The sequence below is a fragment of the Melopsittacus undulatus genome, chromosome 1, assembly GCF_012275295.1.
Source record: "Melopsittacus undulatus isolate bMelUnd1 chromosome 1, bMelUnd1.mat.Z, whole genome shotgun sequence".
NCBI classification, from domain to species: Eukaryota; Metazoa; Chordata; class Aves; order Psittaciformes; family Psittaculidae; genus Melopsittacus; species Melopsittacus undulatus.
In genome coordinates, this window is record NC_047527.1 from 131,724,371 (window position 1) to 131,740,767 (window position 16,397).

Below are 16,397 nucleotides of genomic sequence, written 5' to 3' on the forward strand. Positions count from 1 at the left end.
GCAGCTTAAATAGAGTGTATTATGCAGACAGAGTTATTTCAGCTATAAATTCCCACCAAAGGTAAAACTGATGTAAAATCTCACAGACTTTTAATTAAAAAGATATAGCTGTATCACCTTAATAGACTGTGGGGTTAACAGATTTGCCTTGTAAAAATATTTTGTGAATCATTTTCCAGTTTTCCAGGAATCTGCATGTAATAAACAAACCAAGAAGTGGGTGTATTAAAATAATTAAGATAAACCAAGTGCTCCACTCAGGTTCAGTGAAAATGCTGCCTTTAAAACAAGAGGCTGGAGGGAGAACCATTAATATGTAAATGCTGGTCATCCTCCATTGCAGCTGTAGCCCCTTTCTGGCTATAGCAAGAACAAGATCGAGTTCACTGCCTGAGAAACGAATCTAGTGATGATAATTATTGAAAACCAGGTATGCTATTTCCTTTGTTAAAATCCTGCTACTCAGTAACATTTTTCAGGTTCCCAAGAAGTGTTCCTTTTTGTACAGAACTTTATCTCTGGTGAAGAATCAATACTTTTCATCCTGTGGCTATGGAAATTTGCTGAAGTAGGAAAAATTACATGTCTTCTGCATTTTTTTGTAGTTAGAGGACTGTATCCTGGAAGATCCCCAAAAGTATGTTCCTTAAAATAGGCTCATTTTCTCTCTGCCTTCAGCATTTACAACTCTCCTCTGTCCAGTCAGCCTATTATGTTTAAAATTAAACCTCTGCTAGTGTTTTGGGTAGTATGTCCCAGTTGTCTTACAAGACTTCCCCACATACAAGACATCTTCTTTTTAATAGTTGTGTCAGCTATCTTGCATGAAGTTTACTATATACCAGCTTCTCCTTCCCTGCCTGTCACCCTCAGGAAACATTAAGGGCTTCTGCTTGAATTGTTACCAGTTCTATTGAGTTGCTAAGCACATTTTAAATGTAGGCTGTCACTTCTTTCTTTGCTTTCTTTCTCCCTGGTCTGTCTTCCTCCCTTTGTCTCCAAGTCCATTTCTGATGTGTTTGTGAAGCTTTCAGCTTCATTAGAGTACTGATTTTTTTTTTTTGTTAAATTATCTAATTCCAAGTCAAATGAGGACATGGTACTTGTAAATCATTTAGTTTCTCATTAATCTCTTCCAGTGCTGCCTCCATTTTTAGCTGTCTTCCTATTTACTATCTCTGGAGAAAAATATCCAGTGTTCCCATCACTTGTCACAAGTAATGTCACGGTTGCTGTGGATCCATTGGCCTGAATAATCAACATAATTTTTTTAATTAGAAATCAAAATATTTGCTGCTGCTGTAGAAAGCCACATTTTAAATCCCATGCAAGGAAGTACACTAAATTAAATGCAATAAACAAAAGATCTAAAGCCTGCCCTGTTAATTTGTGCCAAATCTTATTCATTAGTTTTCCTTTAACAATAGCTGTAGAATTTTAAGAGGTTGTTTAGAAGAGCAGAAATCCTGAGAACTGCATCCTTATGCCTTGATACTTCTCTGGCAGAGATCCCATTGAGATGAAAGGAATAGGACTTCAGCATTCACTCCAGAGAAGCTAGTATCAGCTTAGGCAAACCCACAGACAAAGAATTCTCTACTGCTATCCTTGACTACAAAACAGTGGTATCACATCAGACTTACAAGCTGCTTATAGGTAGATTGGCAGTCCGGGGAGGCTGCCTGCTCATATAGCAAACTAGCAAGAAAAAAAATTTATCTTGAAATGAAGTGTTTTTCAAGGCAATAGGTGGTATTCCACCTTCCAGGTCAGCATCAAACAGTGCCCTAGCAGGGTAGGAAAGAGAACTAGGCTAAATTCTCTACTCAATGGAACAGTTGTCACACACATAGCCATTGCATTAGTTTTATTTTTGAGGTAGAATGGGCCTCACCTTTAATGTTGCCTGGCCAAATCTATGCTTCAGCTGCATGAGAAAAGTAGATTCTTGTGCCTGCTAACCTTACTCTGTACTATATGACAGCTTTTCAAAATTACTTTCATTAGATTTCAGAGACATTTGCAGCTTATTTCTATGTAAGCATATATACGTTTTGTGATCTTTAGATCATTAATCTCAGCCACTGTTTTTATTTTATTTTGAAAAGAGACAGATTTGACAATAGTTTCTTTCGTGGTGTCACTCATCCTGAATTTTCCTATAGACTTGTGTGCAACAGTCCCCGAAAACAACTTCAGTGCTTCATGGTTATTTTAATTGCCACTCAGTGAATCATCTTCTCTGGCTGTAATGAGATCTAAGAAGTATTAAATGTTCTCTGCCACATCTGGGGCAGTTACTTAGCCAATACAATGGTAAGAATATTAGACTTACTATAGCTAGAGATGTTAGGCTGATGGGAAGGATTAAACATGTACAGATTTTGTATTTGAGACAGCAAATAATAAATGCTGCCTCTTAAAGAACAGAGGTCCTAGGTGGGGAAGATCAGGCCACAGTATTTCTTCATGTGTCAGAAATATCAGAGGAGGTGGAAGAAATTGCTGAAGCTTTATTTGTAAAGTATGCACTGGTTAAATTGTTGCCCCTTGCTGATCGATCTAATCCTTTTAATGAGGCTAGGTAAGCAAAAAGGAGGCGGTAATGACGCTGATGGCTCAGAGATTTCTCTCTGTGAAAGAAAACAAGCAGAAGATGGTTGTCTAAACAGCTCAGTGACTCTTCAGGTATCTTTTTCATCTGCAAAATGGTTGCTGGATGGCAAGCTAACCAAACTCAGAGGTTCTAAGTGCCTATAAGGAACAAGTGTTAAAATACAAATCAGTATAGTATACTGTAAGAGTGTGAGATTTGTTATGTTTCAGCCACCCTTCAGCTTGCAGTATACATTTTTCTTAAGTCTGAATTTGTGTTGGTTCTTTTTGCTTAAAGAATGATACATCAGCACAACAGCTCAACGACTAGGACCAGCACACAAAGATACTGAGGCACTTTGTTCTGCTCTATCTCCCTATAGAGACTATAGTGCCTATAGGCACTTTGTTAACCTATCTCCCTTGATGAAACTGCCCTGATCTGAGGATAAGGGATACTACTACTTTTACACCCTGTCATTTTATTTTATTTTTTTGTAAGTAATTAAAGATCTGGGGAGTATGCCTTGTATTTAGTGATTGCCCCATGGGAATCATCCTTTCACCAATGCTGATTGCACTGTTTATTGTAACTTCTCATCGCAAAATCTGTAGCCACTTCCGTTGACCTGGGACTGCAAATATTCTGGGGAGAATTCTGACCACTGACAGAGTCAGGTTACTTTCCTTCACCCAATGAGCTTTTAATGTTTATGCAAAGTGAAGCAAACTCAGCCAGAGAGAGGGAGAGGACTCCTGCCCCATAAAATAGCCAAACACTTGTGGTAAGAGCAGTTTTTTGGGAAGGCCAAATCCCATTAAGCAGATGATGAGTTTGAACGTGTGTTTTCTGCTGCTTCATTTGTTGAATTTACCACCAGTTTGTGGTGTAAAAAAGGGGGGAGCAGTAGTTCATTGGTTAAGTGTCCTTCAGATGGCAGGAATAACAAGCCTTCTTCCTTTGGACATGCCGAGACACTACCACCTGGATCACCTCTCCACTGGAACACCAGCCCATGGGACCCAGCAGAGCTTGGCACTCAGTTGCCAAGTGATGTTAAGTAACTGTGTGTATAGTCAGAATAGTCTAGATATTTAGGGAACACTCGTGTTTACACGAGTCCCTTGAGGGACTTCGGGATTTACGTGCTAACCGGGGAAGGTGGCAGCCAGCAGTTTAATGCGTTTTAGCTTCAGGGTTGGGATGGTAAATAGAGAGACAAGTGAAATGTAGCTGGCCTAGTCTTTTTGCGTATCTGGTACTTAGTAGCTTTATCACTTGAACAACATGGCTTTCTGCCATTGCAGCCCCATGCCAAGAAAACCACAGTAATTTATGTTTGACGTTGGCTGTACAAGTTGCACAGAAAAAAAAACTAGTTAGAGGAAAGTTTAGAAAATCTGAATGATTTCTGCAGGGGATTCTTTTTCACCTGCAGGGCTTAATTAGTAGGACTCTAGACTGTAACAGTGCAGTGCTTGAAAATGTGTTGGATTGCATTGAGATGTATGCTTTTTACGGGATGCTTTCTTATGCAAGTTTTGATGATATAGTGCAGTTGTTTAGAAATCCAGCAGCCCTTCCTCAGACAGTTCCAGCCCCTGCACACTGCTTTGGATATTGTAACCCATTTTGTTGTGGGCCAGAAGGCTTAGATTTGACTTCTCTTTGTTCTTGTAACAGTTTTATTTTTGAACTTGTCACTACAGAAATTTACATGACCTTTACTATAAACTTGAATAATCTAGTTGTAGCAGGCTCAGCACGATGTGTGTTCAAATGTACAAGGTAGGTGAGAATGTCACATGCAGTACCAAACATCTCTGTGCTTTGCCTGGGGAGCTGTTAGCCTACTATGCACAAGAAAGCGGAACAAAGCACAGTGCGTTTCACAGTGCAGAAGGCTAGCTGAGCACTTGGTAATATTTTTCACTTTCTGTCAATACACTATAAAGCAAAAATGTTGGTATCTATATATCTAGGGAACTGTGCATTTTTGCACATTGGTAAATACCATAACTCTTTTCTGCTTGTCAAGATGTGCAACCTACAAGCATGAGGCTTCAAAGGAGGCCATTTAAAAACATAATTTTCCAGTCTAGATTGGCATCTACATACCCCCCTAAAAGAGAGCCACTGAGACCACAGTTTTGAAATCCTGCTAAAAAAGGCTGTATCTCTCTCCTGACATGTCTGCACACTTACTGGTGGAAACCAGTTAAACCAAGGGAATATTTATAGCACCAGTGGGAGAATAAAGTTGGTCCCTTAACTGTGTCAGTATCCATTTCAGACCTGTCAGCTGCCTCCTTTCTTAGTTGAACATCAGAAAGCAAATTCCACTGAATGGTGGCTTCATGCTGCTCTCTGTTGATAGCTGAAGCTTCGATCAATGTCAATGTGAATCAGTTATTAGAACCTTCTGCCTGTACTGGCTGCAGCTCCTGCTCTTGACCCCTGGTCTCTTGCATCTAACATGCACTTGCCCTCTTGACTGTGTAATGCTTCATGGAAGCATCTATGTGTAGGAGATTTTAAGTATATGCTAATTTTACTGTAAATTATTTACAAGATGAATATGGAAAGACCTGTTTGTATAGCGCTTTTGATACTGGAGAAATCTGATCAGACATTTTCCATCAAGGAATCCTCTTGTCCTGTTTTCCCCTATTTGTCTACTTCATTGAAAATGTCTCCTGCTTAGCAAGTGGTCTGAGAAACTAAGAACTAGTCCCCACAGTATCCCCACAGTATTCACAGCTGCAAATACATGAGGAGTACAACCACGTTTAGGCAGCTCAGGCTGACTAATTATGTTGGTGTTTGCACGTTTAGCTCGGTGGTGACTATCTTTAATTCCTTCCCTGCAGTTAGGATGAGGAAGTCCAGTGAACACCTTCTCAGATGTGCTCAAGAGAGCCCAAAGAACAGGGTTTAAAGTGATTTGATATCATTAATTAGAACTGTAAGTGAATTTCCTCAGCTAAACCTAACAGCAATCCTTCTCTGACCCTTCAGCTATTGTGGGTTATTATTATAATTATTTTTAGGATGTTATTAGGATCATTTTCATTAAGGTTAAGAGCCTCAAGCTCCTTTCCTCCTAAAAGGATAATGTGTTCTTTCCATTTTAGATTAAGGAAATCACAAACCTGTCAAATCTTATGATTGCTAAAGGGTCCTACCATGTCGTCACATCTCATTTCCTCACCTGATTGTCCTTTGTCTTCGCCATCCATTATATATCTCCCTGCCCTTTCTCCTGCATTGTGAAACCTGATGATGGAGTATGTGCATGAGCGATGTGATCTGCAATCTGCCTGCAGTGGCACCTAGTACATGGGTTGGTGAAAGGGGATGGCCATGGTACTACCATGAAGCATAGATGTGCCCTCTCATGAGATCTGGTATTCAAAAGAGACTTTCAGAACTTTTTCAGCAAGAGCCTTTTGCCAAGACCCCTGCCTGTCACACGATTACTAGATCCACTCCCCTATCACACAAAGAAGGTGCTGGGACTTGAGTATCAGGAAAGAAGCAGCTTGCAAAGACTACAGAAAACCTAAACCAAAACAAACCAATCTCCTTCAGTGAAGGCTACATGAATACCTTCCTTAATAGCCAGAAGTGACTCTGATATCGAATGTTTACTATGCTGAGTCTGAAAACACAATGCACAGAAAACAGGTTCTTTGGTGTATAGATCACAGAATTTGAGAGTATTACAAGTGTCCCCTGTGCAGAGCCCTGTTGATGGTCAGTGTTATAGAAAACATAGTTTTTATTTCCCTCTTGAAGATATATCTGACATACACACTTTCAAAAAGAAATGTTTATTTTTCAGGTCCAGAGACTGTAGTGCTAGGACCCCAAGTTCCTCCAGTTAGTTGCCAGAAATTAAATCCAGGCTCTTTGATTCATGACTATGTCTCTTTCCCATTATGCATGAGCACTGATACCCTAAGCGCTGAATTCTGGGAATTTGAGCTTTACAGTCTTGGCCTCTTCATCTGTGTGCACATACCCAATGGGTGCTACGTCCTTATATGATCTGGACTGGTATCTCTGTTTAAGGATTCCTGTCTAATATTTCTGGGACTTGGAATTTGCTCTTTTGGATTCTTGGCAGAGAGACCTGATCTTGGCCCTCTGCTTGCTTCCTTTGGCCTTTACCCTTTTCAGTGGTATGTTCTTCTTTCCAGAGACCTGTCTTCATCTCAGCTGTCTGGGAGAACTCTGAAACTTTCCCCATCCTTTGCCCTCTGGTTTTGCAAAGATTCTGATCTAGCTGTGTCCACAAAAGTCACTGATGCTGCAGGGAATGGGATTTCTTGATATTCTAATTTTTTTTTAATTTCCATTTCCTTTTCCAAGTGCCAGCCTTAGCACCTTTGTTTTTCACTTGGCTTCAATTTAATATCTCATTCAACTTTACAGTTTGCCCACTTCAGAGCATCTCATCTATTTGATGAAGTTAAACTAATTCAAAATGTCTTGAATTTGTAGTAACATTACAAAAAATATCAATATGGACAACATTCCCTGAATAGGAATCAAACCATAATAGTCAGAAACTGTCTTACTATTGTTTTAATGAATATTCACACATCCATTGCACTTGGGTATAGATTTCTGGAGCTGAAAATGTCCTTGTTTGATTAAACATTATAGAAAAAGTTCACATGAGATCACTAGTGACTCCAAAATATAACATTTAATTTTCATTTCCCTTCCTCTTGGAAAAAAATGTGATTTGGTTTTCTAAGCTGTGATGATCTGAACTCTTTCAGTAAAAGTTACAGATTTCCTGAGCAGTGTGAAATGACTGTCACTGTTGGAAAATGTTCTAGTTTTATAGAATCGTAGAATAGTTAGGGTTGGAAAGGACCTTAAGATCATCTAGTTCCAACTCCCCTGCCATGGGCAGGGACACCTCACACTAAACCATATCATCCAAGGCTTCATCCAACCTGGCCTTGAACACTGCCAGGGATGGAGCATTCACAACTTCCCTGGGCAACACATTCCAGTGCCTCACCACCCTCACAGTAAAGAACTTCTTCCTTATACCTAATCTAAACTTCCCCTGTTTAAGTTTTAACCTGTTACCCCTTGTCCTATCACTACAGTCCCTAATGAATAGTCACACTGAATATATACTATCACACTGTATATATATATTCTGAATATATCTCATCACAGTGAATATATACCTATTCTTTTTCAGAGGACATTAGAAAAAAATAACTGCTTTTGACCACATATGAATTATTAAATTATTAAAATAGCTTCAGTGAGCTCAAAGTGAGATCAGAGCCTTAGATAAATACAGCTGGCACATAAGTACACCTAAAAGTGTACTGTGAAGCCCAAGACTCATTCAAGGTCGGTTTCCCTTTCTTTTTCTATTGAACCAATATGTTCAATAAAAAGCCATGTAGACAGCTCTGCAGGTGGCAATTAGTGTGGCAATTGGCCCTTAAGATGGGCCTCTGCTGCACAGTACTGTAAATATTGTGTAGGGGCAGTGTCTCTAACACGAGATAAAACGGGCCAGAAAGTCCAGTAGTGTAGCCTACTTCATGTTCACATAGTTAAATTCTCTTTCTTTCTTCAAATATGATGACTGAGCCCAAATGGCTTAACAACAACACACCAATACTGTTCCACCCCAAAACTGAGCCCAGGTAGGACATGAGAGAGTGAGAGCTGGCAGAGGTAAGAACTGGTCTGGGAGCATGTTAACACCTAAATAGTCCAGAACTCAGGTTAGTACCCAGCTCTGGTTAGTTTACAATATACAGTTATTAAGATTGAACTTCATGAACTTCATGAACATTTTAAGTTCCATTATAACATACTGTAATGATGATTATTGTGATTCTATGTAGCTATAATTCTGTGCTTCAGTAAAATCCTTCCTTTTCATTCCTAAAAAAGGAGGTTTTCCAGCTTAATTGTAAGATGACCTAACAAATATATCTCCTGTAACCTCAACTATTGGTTTAATGGTTAATGCAGCCCAGCAACAAATGTGAGAAATTTCACTTTCAGTTGCAGAGGGAAGAAATTGAAGTTCAACACGTAGCATGTCAGGGATGGACAGAGAAGCACAGGCCTAGTTAGCATTCTGTAGGTGATTTTCATCTAGCTCATTTACTTAAGTCTTGACAAGACAGTACTGTTTTCATAGGTCTCTGATTTGAAAGTCGTATCAAAATGAATCAGTGTTCTCTTTCTCTGTGTTGAGACCATTATCTTAATTTACTTTTTTCATAAGAGTAATGATTGTCCATTCACTTGAGTTAAAATATAAAGGCATCTGGGAACTTCAGGTAATATTTTTTTCTGAAAAATTCCAGTTAAAATGTTTTCTGATAAACAGTGAAGTAGGTAATATCAATGAAATATGTGGGTTGATGTTTCTTTAGTAATATTTGATTGTTTTGTGGTATCAAGGAAGAGATATGAAGAAAGAGCTTATTATGGTACAGCTTTGTCTGTAAATTGTCTTTGGCCCCAGTTCTGCTACTTGATTTTTGCAGAAGGACTTGTCTGAATGAGGTGTAGAGGCACTGGAGGGTGTTTCTGTATTATGTAATGAAATTCAACACACAGACCTCTGGGGTACTACCAAAGAGCCACTGGTTATGATTAGCGACAAAAGTGCAAAAGTATTCACTGAAGTGAAGCCTATACTAATAGGGTTGAGAGCCAGTGGTCTACAGTGTACTGTATTGAAGACTTCTGTTACACTTTAATTTCCCAGCTGAGCTGCTCACATGAATGGCCAAAGTGTTGTCAAATGCATGGGGATAGTCCTGCAAAGGGGTTTGGCTTTGACATGACCTCCTCACCCAGAAAAGAGGTACCTCCTCCACTCTCCATCCATACACAGAGCGTGTACAGATTAGTAGTATGTAATAAATTCCTTCTGACAAGGGGGAGGCTGGTTCAGAGACTGACAAATTGCTCTACTCAGCCTGTCTCAGAGGGAAGAGGACAGAAGGGTGCCCCACTGGGAAACTGCAAAACACAGTTCTGGTGGTGAACTTGAGCTGGATGCAGCAAGCAGTACAGCTGAAAAGGTAGAGAGGGGCAACCTTGCCCACAATCCTTCATCTGGAGCTAGACTGCTAATTTAATTTCATCACAGATAGCTCTACTCAGGCTATGGCCAAGCAAGGGAATGTGATAAGTGATAACAACTTATCACCCACTTGGAGGAGCCCCTAGAACTTTGTGTTTGCAGTTAAGGCTAAATAAGTTGCTTAGAAAACAGCTGAACTGGTTTAAGGTCTTATAGTCACCTTCCTGTTTTCTACTCTTCATCTGACAGAGTATTGCTGCCAGGAAACCTGGCAAAGAGAAATGTGTACCTGTGCCTCTGCCATTCCCATTCATAGCCTGTCATCTCAGTGAAAGTATGGCATACCAAGTGGAAGTCTGGTATACCAAACTATCAGGTGCACTGAGAGATAACACAATTTTGTTTTAAACTTGGCGAACAGGGTTTAAAGTAATGCATTTCATGCTTATAGCAAACTATCAGGTGCACTGTGAGATAATGTGATTTCTTTTTAAACTTGGTGAGCAGGGTTTAAACTAACACATTTTATGCTTATATTAACTTAAATTTTAAATGTCTTTAAATTAATTGAAAAATCATGCTTTTGGCTAAACTAATATTACTTCATTGTCAAGTTAAATCCTCAGATTCATATCTGAATGCTCATAAATGTGAGTGGTTGTAGAGATCCTTTTTCTTTGTCATGGAATTATGAATATGTTGCAGTCAAAAAAAGCAGGTTTTGGTACTGCACCATCAGAAGTGTATGTTACTTGAATCTTTATTACCAGATCAAATGCATCTATGCAAACCACAAAAATTAAATCGAAGAAAATTTCCTTCATTAAGATATAAATGAAACCACTTGCTGTACTTACAAAGACATTCCCAACCTGCTTTTTGGCATAAAATGTGTCTTTTACAGCTTATCTTGGCACATGCATCTCCTGCCTCCCAATTATAAATGCCTTGGGGTGACCAAGTAAACAGTAATTCCAGCTGCTTCTGACAGAAGAAGACACTGCTACACTGCATTATTTTTCTGCTGACTGTATCTTCCCAAGGAGCTGAAACATGCTTTGCATCAGCAACATCTGCAACAACAGAGATTTAGATAAGCGGGTCAGGTATATTGATGAGAAGAAGAATGGATGAAGGAGGGGGTATGTGAGCACATGTATAAATGTGGATCTACTTTTGCCTCCATATTTCCATCCAAATACCTCTCTGATGGATTCAGATCCTCTGGCAGTAGCCATAGAGGGAGCTTTCAGTATAAAGTGCTTTACTTGGAGTTTTAGTAACCATGGCTGAAAAATCTGACTCTATTACCGCTCATAGTAATCTATTACATTGGATTACTATGTTGACTCATATGGGGACAGCATTTCTTGTTGTAATTCCTAAACTAGTTTAGGGCATGGTCTAAGTAACATATTGTTTATGCTATTTGTCCTCAGCACTGTTCTTTACTATTTGCTCTGGAATTGTGTACATGGCAATGACATGTAGGTTGCTTTAGGTGAAAAAATGTCTAAAATAAGATGACAAATTTCAGGAGGGAAATGGCTTAAATCTGCAAGGACCAATGATTACAATCAGCTAGAGAAAGAGGTAGATGGAAAACCTTGTTGTTTTGAGGCTGGTGTTAATATATCAGGCAGCTGGGCAGCAGGACGTATTGTGAAAACACCTGCAGTGTAAAGTTTGATTGCCTAGAGTGAGAAAGGAGATGGTGGAAGCAGCAGCAACTGCAGTCAGACTGAGAAATCTCTTCTTTTGTTGTTTATTTTAACAGCAATATTATGTTGTATTGATGGCTCTGGAGAATGCCTAGTTTTCACTGGCTGGACAGAGCAGATTTGGAGCATGGGAGCTGCCCATTAAGTTGGCTAATGCATAAACTGGAAAGGCCATTTAGATGGAGCAGGCATCTTGAAGGCATCACCTTCAACATCAAATTTAGACCTCTGAAGTAGCAGGCAGACCTCTGGCACATGTTTAGTACAGCTAAGTCAACAGAAAGGCTTCTCGCTGTGTATCCCAGGAGCCACAGAGCACTTACTCTAAGCTTGTAATAACATTAAAGTCCATAATACAAAAGCAAGTACAACAAAAGCACACCACACCACAAGGAAAAGAGTACAAGAGACTGAGGTATTACCAGCGTGTTCAGACACTAAAGGATCAGAAGGATTTGTCCCCTAAAGAAGCCTAGAAGGTCCTACAAAGTGAAAATCCCTCATGCTATTGATAAATACCAAAACCTTCAAAGACTTCCTTGCCAATCTGCTCTGAAGAAAAGTTTTGGCCCCAGACCTGGTGAGCAGTTTAACTGTTGGTGCCTGAGCAAGATGCATCATGATTTTGACAGCTGTTTATCCTACATGTCCATCCAGTTTTCTCATTGGCCTCTATCTTTGGAGACAGCTAATGAGGTTCTTTGTTAATATCAATTATGGATATAGTGACAGTGAGACACACTAGAAACTGTCTGGACACAGACTTTCAGACCCATCTTATGCTGACCATTCAACCCACCATTACAGAGATCTTGTAAAATATTGTAAAAAAAATAAAATCTGAAAATAAGCTGTTTGGGTTTTTTTTTTTTTTGCATATATTTATTTCCCTGTTAGACCTTGCTGCAGCATGAAGGAGAAAGGGCTCATTATATACTAGCACAGGAGTCTTGATGATTTGCTTTCCTGTGTTCCTACCACATGTGTTTTCTTTTTCATTGTTATCTAGAATAGCAAGGATCATATAGAAAACCTGGCCTTTCCTATGTGCTTTTACAAGTTAAACTCCTCCAGGTGGGACTACTGTCAAATTGGGTTAACTTTTAGACTCTTTATCCTAGACAAAGTCTCTTAAAATGACACTATGGGCTTTCAAGGCCACTAAGGGCTATATGCCTCAAGCCTTTAAACAAAACAGAAGAAAGCAGATGTGCAGACATTGTAAAAGAGAAATCAAATGAAAGCTTCAGTCCATTCTTCACACCAAGAGTTTGTACATATTATTCTGCAGCAAGGCACAGCAAAGAGGGCACTGTGAAAGAGTCCATTAGTTGTTATGTTGTCCCTGGGCAGAAACTGTCACTTCAGCACACAGATCCCCAGGTAGTTTTCAAACAGACAAACTTAACTGTGAGTTGCAAACTTTTGAAAGTCTCATGTATAGTTCCCAACAGCTGGGAAAGATTGGGTTTATAATGCCTTATTATGCCAAAAGTTCCATATTACTTTCAGTGCTGAGTAGATTCTGGAACCTCCCTGAATACAGTCCTGTTATTTACTTTTGCTCAACCTTCTTATTGGATTGAATTTTTTTTAGACTGGTAAGGGAGAAATTCTAATTAACTCTCTCAATTTTTGATAGCTTGCACTATTATAAAACTAATTAGTGTCTGACTTTTATTGTTGTGAGAATTAGAATACTGAAAAAAAGCCTCAGAGTAACAAAATTAAAAATATGAGATTTTTCTAATGATTCTGTACTGGGTCAGACACATATTTCTTCCTAGCAACTTCCATTTTCTTTAGAAGGGAAAAAGAAAAGGGAAAACTCTTTGGGATACTTGAAGTCGCCTTACTACACCAGTTCTTAAAGCTAGCTTCTGAGAAAATGGGAGCAGTAAAGTGTAAAAGATACTCAGGATTAAAATTGTTAAGCAAAAAAAGTACCGTTTTCTATCAACAGAGGTTTCTGCTTGGAAAATAATGGCACAATTATTACTTCCATTACTAAGAATATCTAGAAATCGTTTGATATCTGAAAAGAAACCAAAGCTTCCAGAATGGTACAAAAGCCTTTATTACCAATCTGCCACTGTAGATGAACAGACTAACAAGGGACTAGGCTTGAAGAACTTATGAATGGATTTGCAGAGAAGGGTCAAAAATAGAGCAGTGTTGTCTTTTGAAGGTCAAAGATTGTAATAAAAAGCAAGGGCCATCTTAAAATGTAATCTGAGATACCTAATTTTGCCATGGTGGGTCAATTTATGCCAGGGTACTATACTGAAATTTTATTGAAGAGTTCTAAACTTTAGGGATTAACCTTTGAAGATGAATCAAATGTCTACATGATTAAGAAGAATTATATTCATTCATATAAATAGCCCTATTTTAAAAAGCAATATGCTGATCTGAGCTACTGATTTAACACTTCAAAATGCCAGTGGTAAGAATGTGTTTCAGTGGTTGTGTTAGTTTTAATGTGGCTGAATTGTTACACTGTATTTTAATGTGTTGAGACCAACCTTTAGAAACAGGTTGCTTATGTACAGGATGCAATACAGATTACATATTTTGGGTTTATGTTGCTGTTGACATTAAATGTTTGAAGATGGTTATGATTCAGTAACTAGTTTTAATGGACCACAGTTGGTTGTGAAGTATATAATTTAATGGCATCCTTATCCCTAAACATACCATTCTGTGTTGCTTTATGTAAGTAGGTACCAAAAGAACATGTTAAAATGATGCATTTTTTCTTTATTTATTTTTTATTAGTATGTATATTTATATACTTTAGGTTTATGTACTTGTCAGATATTCCCTATAGCTCTTTTCTAAAATAAGGTGGAAGCTCGTTTTGATTTCTTTCCATTGCACTGTTGGCGGGCCTTGTATTTTTGACTCATTTGGCTTAATTCTTTCTGATATGCCTATAGAGTAAGTCTTTGTATTCTTCTGTGTTGTCAAGTACAGAGGACTATGCGGTGTTCTCATCTCTACTATAACTGGTTGAGTGAGTAATCAAAAGTCTGCATTTCTTCACCTGTGAAATCCAGAGACCCCAAGAGAAAAGATGTCTTAGCAAAGAATGCCTTGAAAGTTTGAATGGAGGGTGTCTCAGGAGAAAATAACTTCTGAATGGTTAAATAAAAATATTTTTGGAAATAATGAATCATTCTTTCTGCCTCGGCTGCATGGCTCATAGGTTTACCAGCGCAGCTCATGAGTCTACATAACTGAAAGATCCAGGCATTCGAACCATGTCCCTCAAGTTGCAACTTTTTGTTTGCAGCTGACAGAGCTTTTCTTTAATATTCTTCCTCTAAAAAAAAATCTCAAAAATACTGTGTGAATTGCTGTTTTCAAGAGACCAATTCACACTGCCCTAATATCTAATAATGCTCCTTAAGTGTTCGACTGGGAAAGAAATAGCAGAGCTCAGACTCCAGTTCACCTATTCAGTTGTGAATGTCTTTGTCAAAGTGAAAATGTGTCTGAAAATGGTCAAAAAGCATTCTTGTTCACAGTTCCATTCTCTCATCTGTTTACACGCAGCCATTTCTACAGTGGAAACTCTAGTTTCTTTTTTTATTCATATACTAATCATATTGCAAAAGATCTGTAGGTATCCACATCAAAGCTGTACTCCAGAGTAAAGGTTGTGCTAACTCATTAAGTGCCACATCTCATTTTCTATCAGCTTCTTCTTCAGCTTCTGTTCTAGGTTTGCCTCAGCTCTACCCTCCAAAACAGTTGATGCTTTTCATGAGTGTTTTCTTTGGGGGAAGCGGTCTTCTGAGTCATTAAGAAACAGAAACAGAGATTACACTGTTTCAGCAGCAAGGATAGACTTTTCTCCTTTTTCATCCTAGTTAGGGGCTTGGACTTCCACCTTTTGCTGTGTAAAAATTTTAAACAATGGCTCATTCTCAACTTCCAAATGTGAAATGCACTCCATGTGCAGGGAACCATGCTGGATGCAGGAGATGGGATTTCAGATCCTTACTGTCTCAGGAGTGTGCTAGGTAACTTTAAGCAACATGCTGGCTTTGACTTGGCCTTTCTGTACGCTTTATTATACGTATGCAAGCTGTTTTCTCCAATCTAACAAAAGGGGCTTTTAAAGTTATGTAAGAGCTGAGAATGCTAAGAAGAGTGAGCTGCTTAGTGTAATTCTCATCCTGAGAGGTGCTTATATTTCTTGTTTATATCCTTTGATCTCAGAAAAAATGCTTTGTCACAAACTAACTTTTTTTTCTCACCAGGAAAGAGTTGCTGGAGATAAAACTGAAAAAAAGAAAATACTGAAAAAATGATGTCATTATTGAGATGGTACACAAAACCCCAGATGCATCAGGACAGACTCAAATTATAGTTGAATGCGTGCCCATTAGAGGCAACCAGTTGCTTTACTTTCTGCATGGGCACCTAGGTATTAAAACTGCTTCCAGTTATCACAACAACGTTTGGCATAGCTGTGCTTTTTAACCAACAGTGTACAGACAGACAAAAGGGCCATTGAAATACTTGATTTCTGCCTCTGCTAGAATGAGAGAGCTGACATAGACCAGAAGTGCCTTCTGGTTTCATGTAGCTAACATTGTCCTGAAGAAGTTAGTCCTCTCCCTGTTGCTGTTTCATGTCTTTTTGAAGACAGAGAAGTAGTAAACCACCTAACTGAAACCATTTCTCTAACCTACACCCAGTATTTACATTATTTGAATCATGTTACCGTTAAAAAAATACTTTGTTCTTTGTGGTAGATGTTTGCTTCTTGCTTCTGCCTAGTTTCTGTGTCTCAGCCATGGCATCAACTATTACAGTCCCTGCATACAGCAATTTCATTTTACCTCAGACTTCTTTAGCCATTACAGGTCTTTGCACAGATACAAGAAATAACACTCATTTCAGTGAAATATACAAGGTCACATTAGATATGAAGATGGCTTTCATCAGTTTCATGATGCTTGGTGTACATTGTTTATAC